The sequence below is a fragment of the Peromyscus leucopus genome, chromosome 6, assembly GCF_004664715.2.
Source record: "Peromyscus leucopus breed LL Stock chromosome 6, UCI_PerLeu_2.1, whole genome shotgun sequence".
Classification (NCBI taxonomy): domain Eukaryota; kingdom Metazoa; phylum Chordata; class Mammalia; order Rodentia; family Cricetidae; genus Peromyscus; species Peromyscus leucopus.
Window position 1 is genome coordinate 95,092,771 of NC_051068.1, and position 13,038 is coordinate 95,105,808.

Genomic DNA, 13,038 nt, shown 5'->3' on the forward strand with positions numbered 1-13,038 from the left:
CAGTGAGTATTTAAAGTGTTGGTTCAGCACTGCAGACACTCCAGCAGCCACAGTCTTGGAGTAATGTGCTTGTGTCCTCTTACATCTGAAGCAACGCCCTCTCTGAACTGCATTTCAGTGAGAGATCAGATACAAGTAATTAAATAAGGCAACTCAGGATTATACTAAACACTGTGGAAAGAATAAGTTGACATGCTGGCCACAGATGGACATAGGTAGTCATTGCTTTGTATTTATAAGGCCATTAGGACATGATTTTAGATCTAAGAGGACTACTTACTTTGACACGTGTAGTCTCTTCCAAAGGCAAAGAACTGGAGTTCAGGGCAAGTTCGGTGTGTTTGCAAAGCCTGGAGAGAGCTGGAGTGGCCTGTAACTGGAGTGGGTTAAGTTGAGAAGTGGACAGTAGGGATACTGAGGTTTGGGGAATGGGCAGACAAGCTTGGGGCATCGCCGGGCGGTGGTGGCGCACGCCTTTAATCCCAGCACTTGGGAGGCAGAGCCAGGCGGAGCTCTGTGAGTTCGAGGCCAGTCTGGTCTACAGAGTGAGATCCAGGACAGGCTCCAAAGCTACACAGAGAACCCCTGTCTCGAAAAACCAAAAAAACAAACAAGCAAACAAACAAAAAGAGTGGAGCATCAATTTCAGTTTCATAATGTTTGCAAGAGGAAAATAGGTGAAGCCCAGGTATTCTCCATGGGCAGTTGTTAGAGAGCCCTGGAGTGTTTCCTGGAGAATGGAAAGCCATGGCCACCTCTGCGGCACCCAGATGTGTGGTTTCCTAACAGAGGGAGCCAGCAGGCAGCCTGCTGCTGAAATGAGCAAATACCTGAGTGCATTATTGTTAAGAAGGCCCTGCTGGCATCCAGTAGGCAAGGATGGAGAAGGACGGCCAGACACAAGCTCCAATCAATGTCTAATCAAGATGCAGAGGCAGAACTGGCTGCTGTGATTGGCTTACTGGGGAGCACGTTTTCTTACCTAATCTCTTCTGGAGCTAGCTATCTGCCATGTACCAGACACAGACCGTTCACAGAGCCACACCTTAAAACTGTGAGGTCCTCCCTGACCTGAGGCCAGCTCAGGGGTGGTGGGAGTGGGTGGGGGGTGGGGGAGCGGAGAGCGGGCTGCTCGGGAGGAGGTGGTAGTAGGGTCGCCTCCTACCTCCAGGAAGTTCTTCAATAAACACCCAAGGTCCAAACTGCCAACCTGCCTGGAGTTCAAAGTGTTCTTATTTGAAAACGGACTTGGACAGAGGTCAGAGCTCTGTAAAAGATCTTATCAGAGGGCGGACACAAGTCCTGAGTTTCAAGTCCTGGCTGCAGATTTAGCAAGTCCTGCCGACTTAGGGTTTGCGTATTGTTCACAGTTCCAGTAATCGACATTCGTACCTTCTTTTCTTCACTCAAAAAAAATCTTACTATTTAGGATAAATACAAGAAGTACTAAGTGCATCTCCCACACAAATCACTGAGAGCGGGAAGGCCATGGGTTGTGTGTGAAATGCCCTAGAAGTCCGACCCGTTGAGATTCATTATCAACAGAATCATTTTTCCATGTTTTTTTTTTTAATCTTTCCTTGATTTTTAAGAGTTCAGAGTACATGATGTTTTCTTCTTCTTTTAAAAATATTCCAGCAAGATTATGAGCTACCTCATTCCTTTTTGTAATAAACCATGGTCTGAGGAAAGACTCTGTACATGGGTGGTTAGAGATAAGGAGTGTAAATGAGAACCTGAGGTCCTGGAGCATGTCACAACAGAAACTCAGTGAACGGTAGAACATCTCCATCTGATCCGGCTCACAGCTGAAGGCAGCCGGGCAAACGGCAGCCACCACAGTTAGTTTCAATTTGCAGTGACCAGGCCAGATGCAGAGGATGGACACGTTCTATCACATTTGGCCTTGACCTGGCAATGGCAGGTCCTCGTGGACATCCTAGACGCCCTCTTTGTGTGTACCCCACCAACACTCCAGACAGGTGCCTCTTTGTGTTGTAAATCTCCATCTGTACTTCTGGGGTTTCAGTTACCCAGCACCAGCTGTTAGCTAAAACATTAAATGGAAAATTCTAGAAATAATTTACAAAATTTCAGTGTGGGCCACACTAAGTAGCATGAAAAAAAATCTCCCTATGTTCTGTTCTGTTCCACTCAGGACAAGAATCTTGTTCTGGTGCAGTGTCCCCAAACTATATATGGTAGCTTCCATTAGTCACTTAGAAGCCATGTCGACTGTTTGTGTTCAGATAGCCATGCTTGACTTCATAATGGCCCCAAATCACAGGAGTAGTGATGTTGGCAATTCAGATATGCCAAAGAGCAGCTCTAAAGAACTTTTTTAAAAGTGAGAATTGAAAGTTTTTAACTAAAAAAAAAAAAAAGTATGTTGAAGTTGCCAAGATGTACAGAATATTATTATGCATGTTATAGTTTCCTTTTGCTGTGGTTATTTTACTGTGCCTGATTTATAAATTATACTTTGTCATAGCTGTGTGTCTAGGACAAAACAGCATGCACAGGGTCCAGAACTATCTCATCTTCTAGCACCGTTGGGAGATAAGAGACTACTGTTTTCTGACTTGTTGCAGATTTGCTGTTTTCACAATGGGCATGCTTAGTTTATTAATCATTAAGCTGTGACCGTTATTGTAATTGCAAACGAATTGAACATCCATCCCATGGGAGGCCTTGAACAAAGTAGATAATCTCCCTTGTGTCCCAAATGTTTACAGTTCTTAAGCTGGCATATCCACACAGATCATATGCTCCATTTTATAAGTAAGCCATGCACAAAGAAAGTCATACAATATAAAAGGGTACTATTAATATTCTTACATTTTATAGCTTTAAAATACCTTAAAGAGCTGGGTGGTGGTGGCAAACGCCTTTAATCCTAGCACTTGGGAGGGAGAGGCAGGCAGATCTCTGTGAATTCAAGGCCAGCCTGGTCTACAGAGTGAGTTCCAGGACAGCCAGAGATACACAGAAAAAAACCTGTCTCAAAACCAGAACAAAAAAAAAATATCTTAAAGGGTATATCTTATTGGAACAGCAAAACCTGTGTAAGACATGGCAGATCTCCTCCTTCCCCTCCTCCTCCTCCCTCTCCTCCCCCTCCCCCCTCTTCCTCCTCTCCCTTCCCATCTTGCTCTTCTTCCTCCCCCTCCTCATCCTTTTCATCACCATCATCATCAGTGTGGAATGGGTTGTGAGCTCTTGAGGCACCTAAGCATACACCCTAGAGGATAACTGAATGTGGTGGGAAGGGATGGTGCTTGGTGGCCGCTCCCCAGACACTGTGCTCCACAGAACGATGGTGACAGCTGTGGGCACTCCCGAACTGTCTGCTTGAATGGAAGAGGGGAGTCTCCCGTCTAACACCCTAACACCTCAGACATGGCCTCTGGGGAGAATAGAGCCTCAGCGGTCAAGAGTCAGAGGGCCCGCCTGGAGAAGGGAGTTGGTCTTCTCTTTCGGGGGCCGTATCTCTTAGCTTTCTTGTTGTCTTGGCCGCCCTTGGATGTACTTGTGGTTTTGAAAAGTGGCCAGAGCCAGAAGCCAGAGAGTTCTTAAGCCTGCTGCTTGATGTCACAGGGGAGCCTTTGTTCCATACGCACAGCCAGGCTTCTCCAGGAGGCCTCCAGACGGGATTTCCTCTTGATATTAGCGTCATTGGTCGCTGTCCCTTTGATTCATTTATCTTCAGGGATGGGTTTGTGTTTGAATCTAGAACCCTCCTTGAGCTGAGGGCAGGCCAGTTCCTGCTGGGATGTCTGTATTGTCAGGATCACTGAGCGATCAGTGCTTGGGCCCTTTTCCTGCCTGTGGGTATGTGGAGGCATGCATTCCTGGGAACAGCTGTGAGGGGCTAATGCCTTCCGCACCGTGTGCTGTGGGCACATGTGGCGGGACAATGTGGGGTTTCATTAGTTTGCACGACACGTTCTGACTGACTCGGCACAAGTGTTGTAACCGACAGTGGGCCGCAAAGTCTGTGCAGTTATTCTCGGTGAAAACCGGCTTGCTTTCCCAGACAGTAAGTGACCTACCACACCATCACAGCAGATCCTTAGGGAGGTGGAGCTGGGGGATCAAGCCCCCTGATCCATGCAGACTTTTCTCTGAAAATCATTTCAAAGACATGACTCTGGGCTGTCAGCGCCCTCATCTGGAAAATTCTCCAACTATGGCCTTCTCCTTGACAAGCAAGATGTTGTCCCAGACACGCCAGTAAACCACCCTTTCCTCTCAGAGATGACTGGAAGATCCACAGTGCACTGGGCCACCTCGGTGTCTACACCTGCCACCTACCAGTTGCCGACTTTTCATACGTAGAGGAAAGACTGGCTTTTGAGTTTTAAAAATGTATCTAGTAGATTAATAGATGCTGTTTAATAAAAGGTTCACTTATTGGGTGATTAGGGTAACGTTGGCTTTTTAATAACTCTGAGCATAAGAATGTCTCTAGAAAATAGCAGCCCATGGGTTGAGTTTTCCTAACGTTTGGAAATGCCCCCGTGATGTTCAGATGCAGCTGTTGTGGATGGGCTACTGTTTCCCAGAAATGGCGTATGGCCTGGCCCTGGTAGTCCCTGGTGTGCTGAGGCTGGGAGCAGCTGGGTCGGAGGTGAACCTGTCCCTCAGCTTATCCTGCTTCTTTCTTGAAGGAGACCAGAGAATGAGCTGCCCAGAGGTCTACCAGCTGCCTGATGGTAGCCCTAAATCCTGTCCTGACAAGGATCTGGGGGGCTGGGGTCTGTGCATTCCCAGCTGTTCGGGGAGAAAGGAAAAGATTTAAAAAAAAAAAAAAAAAAAAAAAAAAAAACAACCAAAAACAAAAACACTGATTGTAAACCACAACCAAGAAAACGACCAGAGAGTGACACAACCCAGTCCTTGTCAACTGAACTTCGTAAATCCCAACTCCCCCCTCCCTCCCTTCCGGGGCAGACCTGCTCTAACTCAGGCTTCTTCCAGACTCACCCATGCTATTTGGGAAGGGCTGTGCTTTAATCTTAGCTGTTTACCTCCCACAGTATCTGCTAAGGCGCACTGTAAATAGATCCACAGCTACGCCAGTGAATCTGCCAGCCATCCCAGTCTGGTCAGGATATGCACTCTGGAGAATCTGTAGTTTGCTTTTGTTCAGTGGAAAGAAAGGTTGTCTTCCGGGGACTCGGACTAGATGACCTCCACACCCTCAGGTCACAGCCACTCTGTGGGTTGTAATGGTCATCATCCAGCCTCACCTATAGAATTGGAAGCAGAATTATCAAACCGTCTCTGTAGGTGCCCCAAGACAAGCTCATATTGTCTTGTTGAATGAAGGATTGTGTTTTTATGTGTTTTTATGGAGGGCTGAGGCACCCTCTGATCTGTATCATCGATAGTTCCAGATTCACGTTCAAATAGATATCAGATTAGGGCGACTCTTGTCAAAATAGCTCCTAACACAGATGAACTAGAGGCCTCAGTTCAGATGCCCGCTTCTGCTACTCAGGCAAGTGACCGGAGGAAATTCTAAATTTGGTTTGAAAATAACCTCTCCTAAGGAGTGCTGTGATGGCTAACTTTCACAGCTAAGCCTGGGCCACCTGAGGATCACTGGGAAGTCCATGTTGCCGTGACTACCGAAGCTGCCAGGGATCTTAACACTGATTCCAACAGCCAGACCTGGTAGCTTTGTGACATTAGGCCCATTATTTGACTCTTTGGAATTAACACATTCTTACAGGGTAGCTCAAAGCAGGTATGGAGGAGGGGCCCAGGCTGGTAGATTTCCTTCCTTCCTCCAGGAAGGCAGAGCAGGGAGGCTCCTAATCCCCCTTGTGTAAGCCGAGATCACGTTCTAGGCCTGCAGCTATGTAGGAGAAAGTTTCCCAAGTGTTGATGGAGTTTGGCTCGGATTCCATGATCCAGGTCTGCCCCACAGCAGTGTGCCTCAGCCGACACTCAGTGTCTGGGGGTACAACAATCATCCAGGGTGGTGGTGAAATACCAGCACACCTTTGCCTTCCTTTGTGGAATGTGGTGGAGTTGTGGGGGATGGTCAGGTGTGGCTCTGGCAGTGGGGGGTTGGAGGTGGGAATGGAGGGGGCGGGGTCATTACTATGATGGTAAAAGTAGGAGACTGAGGTCATTATTTTGGTTGGGTGCTTTTCCTTGAGGGAGGTGGTGGCTGATCTCTGGGAATGAAAACTTCTGTTTGGGGTGTGCCAAGTTGGAGGTGTGGAGATGGAGGACTTCCTTACGAGACAGGCGCTTGGCATCATGAACCTGGAGCTGTGGAGAGGGGTCTGGTCTAAAAAAATAAAAAGTCTGCACTGAACTGAAATTAAAGCCATGAGAGTAGACGCTGTCCCCAAGGGAAAGACCTCATGAAGGGGAGAAATCCTGGGAGCCAGCCCTGAGGAATCACAGCATAGTGCATTCTGGGATCAGCAAAGGAAGCTGAGTTTGTGGGCAGAGAAATGGATTTGAATCTGGAAAGGGTCATTCAAAGGGAGACCTTTTTATGTTTTAGAAAAATTTTAGCAGGAAAAGATGAAATCTTTTCTGTTATGTAGCCCTGACTATCCTGGAACTTGCTGTGTACATCCGGCTGGCCTTGAACTCACAGAGATCCGCCTGCCTCTGCTTCTGCTGGGATAAAAGGCATGTGCCACCATGCCTGGCTCAAGACTTTCTCATATAAGCTTTTGACAAAACAAAACACACTTGTTTGTTTGTTTGTTAGTTTTTTTGAGACAGGGTTTCTCTGTATAGTTTTGGTGCCTGTCCTGGATCTCGCTCTGTAGATCAGGCTGGCCTTGAACTCACAGAGATCTGCCTGGCCCTGCCTCCCAAGTGCTGGGATTAAAGGCATGCGCTCAAAACACACTTTTTTATAGATCCTTTTCAATGAGCATTTTTTATTTGGTTAAAGCGGACGTACCTTCAGGGGCCAGCACACCTGTGAACCTGTGTCCGCATCTCAGGGACTGTGCTTTAAAGGCTTCAGCTATCCCCCCCCAGCTGATCCAGATGTGTCTATACTGCTGCCAAAGACAACTGTGAGTGTGGCCTGACATAAAGTCATAAACTTATTTAAAACACTGAGGTGGTGGTGGTTGTTTTGTGGTCTGTTTGTTTTGGTGACTAGATTGTGTGGTTGTTAAGCATCAGCTTTGCAGATGAACAGCATCATGATGTATTGTCTAAGGTTAGACAAGTCTGTGTTGGCAGTCAGGTTTCCACCCGAAGAGTGATAACTGCTTTTCCAAATATTAGACGGGCAGCCCCCTTGAGAATGGCTGTGGACCCCAGAAGGCGGGTCTTATTATGTCTTCCTATCTGGTTAGATGGAACTCTTTTTCTGAGAGGCCCCGACAGCAACTTAAAATCCTAGCACTTTTATTCTGCCTTTGATACTTGAGAAGAAACCTTAGCAAAATATGCTCTTTGAGAAGGGGGTGGGGAAGAGGGAAGGAGGGGGGCAGGGTGAATGGGCCAGGGCGGGACGGAGGGAGGACACATAGATACCAGCCAGACAATGCCTCTGCTGTCATCAAAGGTGCTGTGTTTGGGCTTCGACAGCCCCACGGGTCCCGATGCCAGACGGTGTGTGCCTGCCAAGAGACACGCTGGCCTTGATATGGCTTTTCTTGTTCTAACGCTCTTCAGTCTGGAGACCGCCAAGTTAAAATTTCAGCAGTGACCTTTAGCTTAATGCTGTCACTGGGATTCTGCTGGGCACAAGCTAACCCCAGCTTGGTGGTGTACCAACCAGCCCCTGCTTACGGTCAGTCTCGGATCCCTGGGTCAATTGAAACACAGGGTGCTGTTGAAACGGGATGCCGATGGCTGTTTTTGTTTTCTGCATTTCAACTCAGGCATTGCTTCGTTTTCAGATGAGCTAGAGACTGACTGGAGTTAAGAATTGGCTCTTTGAGGGGAAGAAGCAGTTTTAGAAATACCCAGCCCTCTCGTCCCTCCAAGGAGGGACCCGCGTCCTCATCGCCAGCTTCTCTGGACGATAGAAAGAAAGACTCTCACAGTTGAACGTGATGGCAAATGTGACCCCATGGACTCAGGCTCCATATGGGAAACTTAGGAAAACTAAAATAGAGTCGTCTGACCCAGATCGAGGGGGAGGAGGCGCGTGACCTTCCAGGCGGTTCCTCCATTGGAGGATCTGTCTAAAAGGCCACTTCCAGCCCGCATACACTGGTTTAAAGGATCCCCTCCCCTACACACACACACACACACACACACACACACACACACACAGAACCAGAGTCCCTCCATGTTTTCATTCACAGCACTTTGACCCACCCTCAGGTGCGAGGCTTTGTGCCAGGCACTGGAGACTCAGAGAGAGGCCGGGCTTTGTCCTTAAGGAGTTCATAGGTCATGGAGAGAGGTGCCCCTTTGAACCATCTGGTCTTCCCAGCATTGTTCTTTCCTTCTTTGCACGCTCCTGACTTCCCACCACCACCAGGTAGCCCTCTGTTCCACTCAGTTAATCCTTCTGACCTCTGGCCTTAACACCTGCCCAGGTATATCACGCGAGCACCCCACAACATGGTGTGGAGGTAATCTTTCCCTCGGGGCCCGCCTCTCCGGGGCTACCACTGCCCACTGCCGCCATGGCACAGACCCCAGGGAAAGGTCAGGTCGTGCAACCGAGCGCCATAGCAGGGATGTCACCGGTCTGTGAAAGAAGCAGCGTGCCGAGCAAGCAGGACTGTGGAAAAGGCCGCGGGTCACCAAGGGGCTTTCAGAAGTTATGGTTGGAACAACCAGGGCAAAGAGGGGCCTCCAGAGAAGCCAAATTGTTGGGCTTCTGTTCGGCTCACTCGAGGGGGGTGGGTACAGAAACTGCTCTCATTGGGAAGGGGGTGGGTGGGACGGGTACAGGCAGAATTGCTGGCCTGGAGTGGGTGAGGCCAGGAGAAGAGGCCCAGAGATCACGGAGACCGAGAGAACCGGTGTTGAGGGCACCCACAAGCACTGTCACTGGAGGGAATATTGGGGTGACGAAACTGCGGGAAGAATCTACAGATAGCTTTTTGTTTTGTATTTTATAAAGAAGGCAGGGGTTAAAACTAGTCTACAAAATATGCTGAGGCTTCGATATGGTGGGGTGTAGGAGAGGAGCATTCCAGGTGTGGCTCTGGCAGCTGGGGGTGGGCCCAGGACTGAGAAGGGAAGAATGGAAAGAGGGAGAGGTCATTGTTTTTGTCGAGTGATGTTCCTTGGGGGAGATGGTGGTGGTGTCTGGTCTATGAGAATGAAGACTTAATGCTTGGGGTGTGACAAGTTGGAGATGTACACATGTCTCAGGGGACTTCCTTTTAACAAAGGCAGCAGAGCTTTAATGAAAGCAAGCCATCCCTGGCTTCCTGTGCTTGCTGGGATGAGGTTTATAGCAATGTTGAGAAGGCATGTATGCAGATGCCAGCTGTTGGTGCCATCCTTAGGGTGAGAGATTCGGGCTCCAGGGTGGCATATGAAGTCCGCAGGGGGCTGTGTCCTCAGCCCCCTTCTTATCAATTAAAACAAAGCTGTTTGGACAACAGTACTGGCCTAGCAATCCCCTGGGTGCCTGCCGTGAATCTTGGAGGCATAAGAAGGATGTCCAGTGACAGACCTGAGCCCCAGAAAAGGATGTTCAGATTCTGAAACAACACATCAAATTTAATTAAATAAGACTATCGGGAGAGACAAAGACTTACACCAGAAGTCCAAAAACACTAATTACAAAGTAAAAATATGACGTTCAGAGTTACTGCTTGAGAAATATCCTAGGAGTTGGACCATGGTAGCCTCAGAATGAGTCAGGGGCATGCTACGGTTGTCAGAGAAAATTACTGTGATTTTAGGGGCATTAGTTGAAGCTCAGTCTTCAGACCAAGGGAGGTCGTCACACATGACCGCACAGATCACATATGGTGGATGGTTTTAACTCTGACCTCAGAAACGCATGATGATTCCTGTGCCCCAGTGCTTCACGCCTTTCTGGTGTGAAGACCTGTCGATTTAATCTTTAAGGAACAGACCTTACATTCTTCTGTATCAGTCACGAGGTAATTCTGCTGTCATGTGTTCACCCTGTGAGAATGTTAAAAAGTCCTCACTTTGGCTGGGTGGTGGTGGCCAACAGCGGGTGGTACACACCGTGACATCATCAGTAAGCATGTTGAGATGTAGAAGAATGATTCTCATTTGTTTGTGCAAGCTGATGTGACAAAGGTATCTCCCTCCGTCAGGTGTCTAAAGTGTGCAAGTCCTTGTGCCAGCAGCCACATCCCTTTTGAAGGTAGCAAAGGCAAATTCAGCCAGTATCATTAATATTATTTCCCAGTATAATTAATCTCAGTATCAGAAACAAAAAAATCAAAAAACAACCTTGTCAGTCTGGGCACAGCTAATACTTCCCCGCAAGATGTCATTATTTCACTCCCTGAGTCAGTGCTTTGGAGAGAGTTGCTCTATAGTCCAAGCTGGCCTTCTTCCTCAGCCTCCTGAGTGCTGGGATTACAAGTGTGCATCACCATATGCAGCACCTGCCCTTTGTGAAACATCTGGTTCTTCTTATTTTCCCAGCTAACAGAGGGAAATTGTCCCGTGGTGAACTCTGTCCTCTGGGTTATTGCCCCAGTTAACTTCCTCCCTGGCATTTCAAACATGCCCAGAGATTTTCCTGTTCGGCAGGAGCAGCCAGCCTGTCAACATCACTTCAGAAGCATCTGGTCTGTGGTGTAGGGAGGAAGGCAGTCCTCTGGCATGCACTGGGGATGGGTATTCTGTTGCTGAAGGAGCTATCTGAGGCTGTCACACTTCAGTCTTGGGTCTGTGATGAAAGCCTTGGGATCTAGGTCTTCTGCATAATGCAGGCCACACACATATACACACTCATACAAACCAACTAACATTTATTGAGCAGTCCTGCCCTGGAGATGCAAAGATGGCGAGAATATGGAGCCTGTGCTCAGCATTTTCATAGTCCTGAAAAAGAGACAGGGCACACAGTGTGCATTAAATTATTCTTGCCTTTAAAACTTCAGACTTGGGGACTGTAGAGATGGCTCACTGGTGAAGAGCTCTTGCTCTCCCAGAGGACACAGGTTTGATTCCCAACATGCACATGGTGGCTCACAACCATCTGTAGCTTCAATACCAGGGGATCTGATGTTTGCTTCCGGCCTCTGTGGGCTCCAGGCTTGCATGTGGTGTACATACATACATGAAGCAAACATTCATACATGTAAAATAAATAAATCTAAAGGATTAAAAACTTCCTAATTAGTAAAAGAGGTGAACTGAGATGCTACTAATTCTTTGAGTTGTGGTTATGACAGCGTAGAAAAGAGTGGTCACAATTTGTGTGTGTTCTGAAATATGCCTTGTAATTGTGAGTTCAACTTCGTTCCAGTGTCTGTGTTTTATAATGTAATGGGTTTATACCTGCCTCTTATTCTAGAATTCTATAACATTTGTGAACTAAAAATGTGGATTTTTGTTACTGCTTTATTTTGAAATTTTAAAAGAAACAGTCTAAGGCTGGGCATGGTAACATCTGCCTTTAATCTCAACACTTGGGAGGAGGAGGTAGGTGGGTCTCTGGTCTTCTGGACCAGCCAGAGCTACATAGTGAGACCCTGTACCAACCCCCTCAACAAAACCAAAACCAAAAAACCCCCCACAAAACCCCACACAAACAACAAATAAATCCCACTCCTGTTCATTCAGAGGGTACCCTTAAACACCTTCGGATTAGACCGTGGAACAGCAGCGATGCCTGTACTGTCTTGAGCCTTTAAATGCCAACCCTGGTCACTTTCCTCTTAACTTTTGTATCATCGTTGTCCCGTATCTTAGGAGTTCTTATTTGTAAAAAGTATGTGAAAATACAATGCAAAACATAGCACATTCAGCATTTCCGTATAGCATTGCGTTTATTGTAATGCACACATTAAAAACTTAAGAACCGTACATATGAACGGCACAGTGTGGCGTTTTGATACATGTATGCAGTGTGTCGTGTTTGAATCTGATTTCACCCTAACGCTGGGGAGATGGCTCGGGGGGGGGGGGGGGGGGGCGTGAGATGCTTGCTCCGTAAGCACCCAGGTAAGAAAAGCCAGGTGTGGCTGTGTGTCCCTGGCGCTGCAGCACCAGGGAAGGCGGAGACAGGTGGATTATGGGAGCCCGTGGACAGGTGGATTATGGGAGCCCGTGGACAGGTGGATTATGGGAGCCCAGTGGCCAGCCAGCCAATGAGAAAGAAGAGTTTCAAGTTCAGTGAGAGACTGTGCTAGGGGAATGTGGCATAGCAGAGTGGAGAGAGGTTAACAGCTTCCATAGGCACAGACACCTGCACACACGTGCACACCACACACACACACACACACACACACACACACCTGCACACACGTGCACACACACACACACCACACACACACCTGCACACACGTGCACACACCACACACACACACACACACACCCACACACACACACACACACCATGCTAAATGGTGCCGTCTCTCCATTTATTGTTGCCTTGCAGTGAAGTGTCTAGTCCTTTCGGCTTTCTGAAACACAAAGCAGGTTATTGTCGTCTGCAGTTACCTCCCTGGACCATCCCGCTGTTCTCAGAGTGTAATTTAGTATCTGCTCATCAACCTGGCCCCGTCCCTTCCTCCAGCCTCCTCTCCCCAGCCTCGGAGAGCCATCACTCTGCTCTCAATTTTCCCACAACACCCTGTTTTGAGTCCGTGTGAGGTCCCGTGGTATGGTCTTTCTGTGCCTGCCTTGGTTCTTAGCCATTTCTAAGTGTGTCAGTAAGGGCCTTAACAGTGCTGGGCAGCCATCTTGTTTCCTTCCTTCCTTCCTTCCTTCCTTCCTTCCTTCCTTCCTTCCTTCCTTCCTTCCTTCCTTCCTTTCATTATGGCTTTACCTCTCTTTTGTTTGTTTTTTTTATCTCTTTTATTTTATTTTTTTCATTTTACATGCCAACCACAGTTCACTTTTCATTCCCTCTTCCTGCTCCCC

The 13,038-nt window shown here is 47.9% G+C and overlaps 1 protein-coding gene across 1 annotated transcript in view; it reads left to right on the top strand.

Moving 5' to 3' along the window:
- The window catches only part of Bcar3 (BCAR3 adaptor protein, NSP family member), a 110,649-nt gene that overhangs the window by 8,137 nt on the left and 89,474 nt on the right, over nt 1–13,038 (top strand). The window lies entirely within an intron of this gene.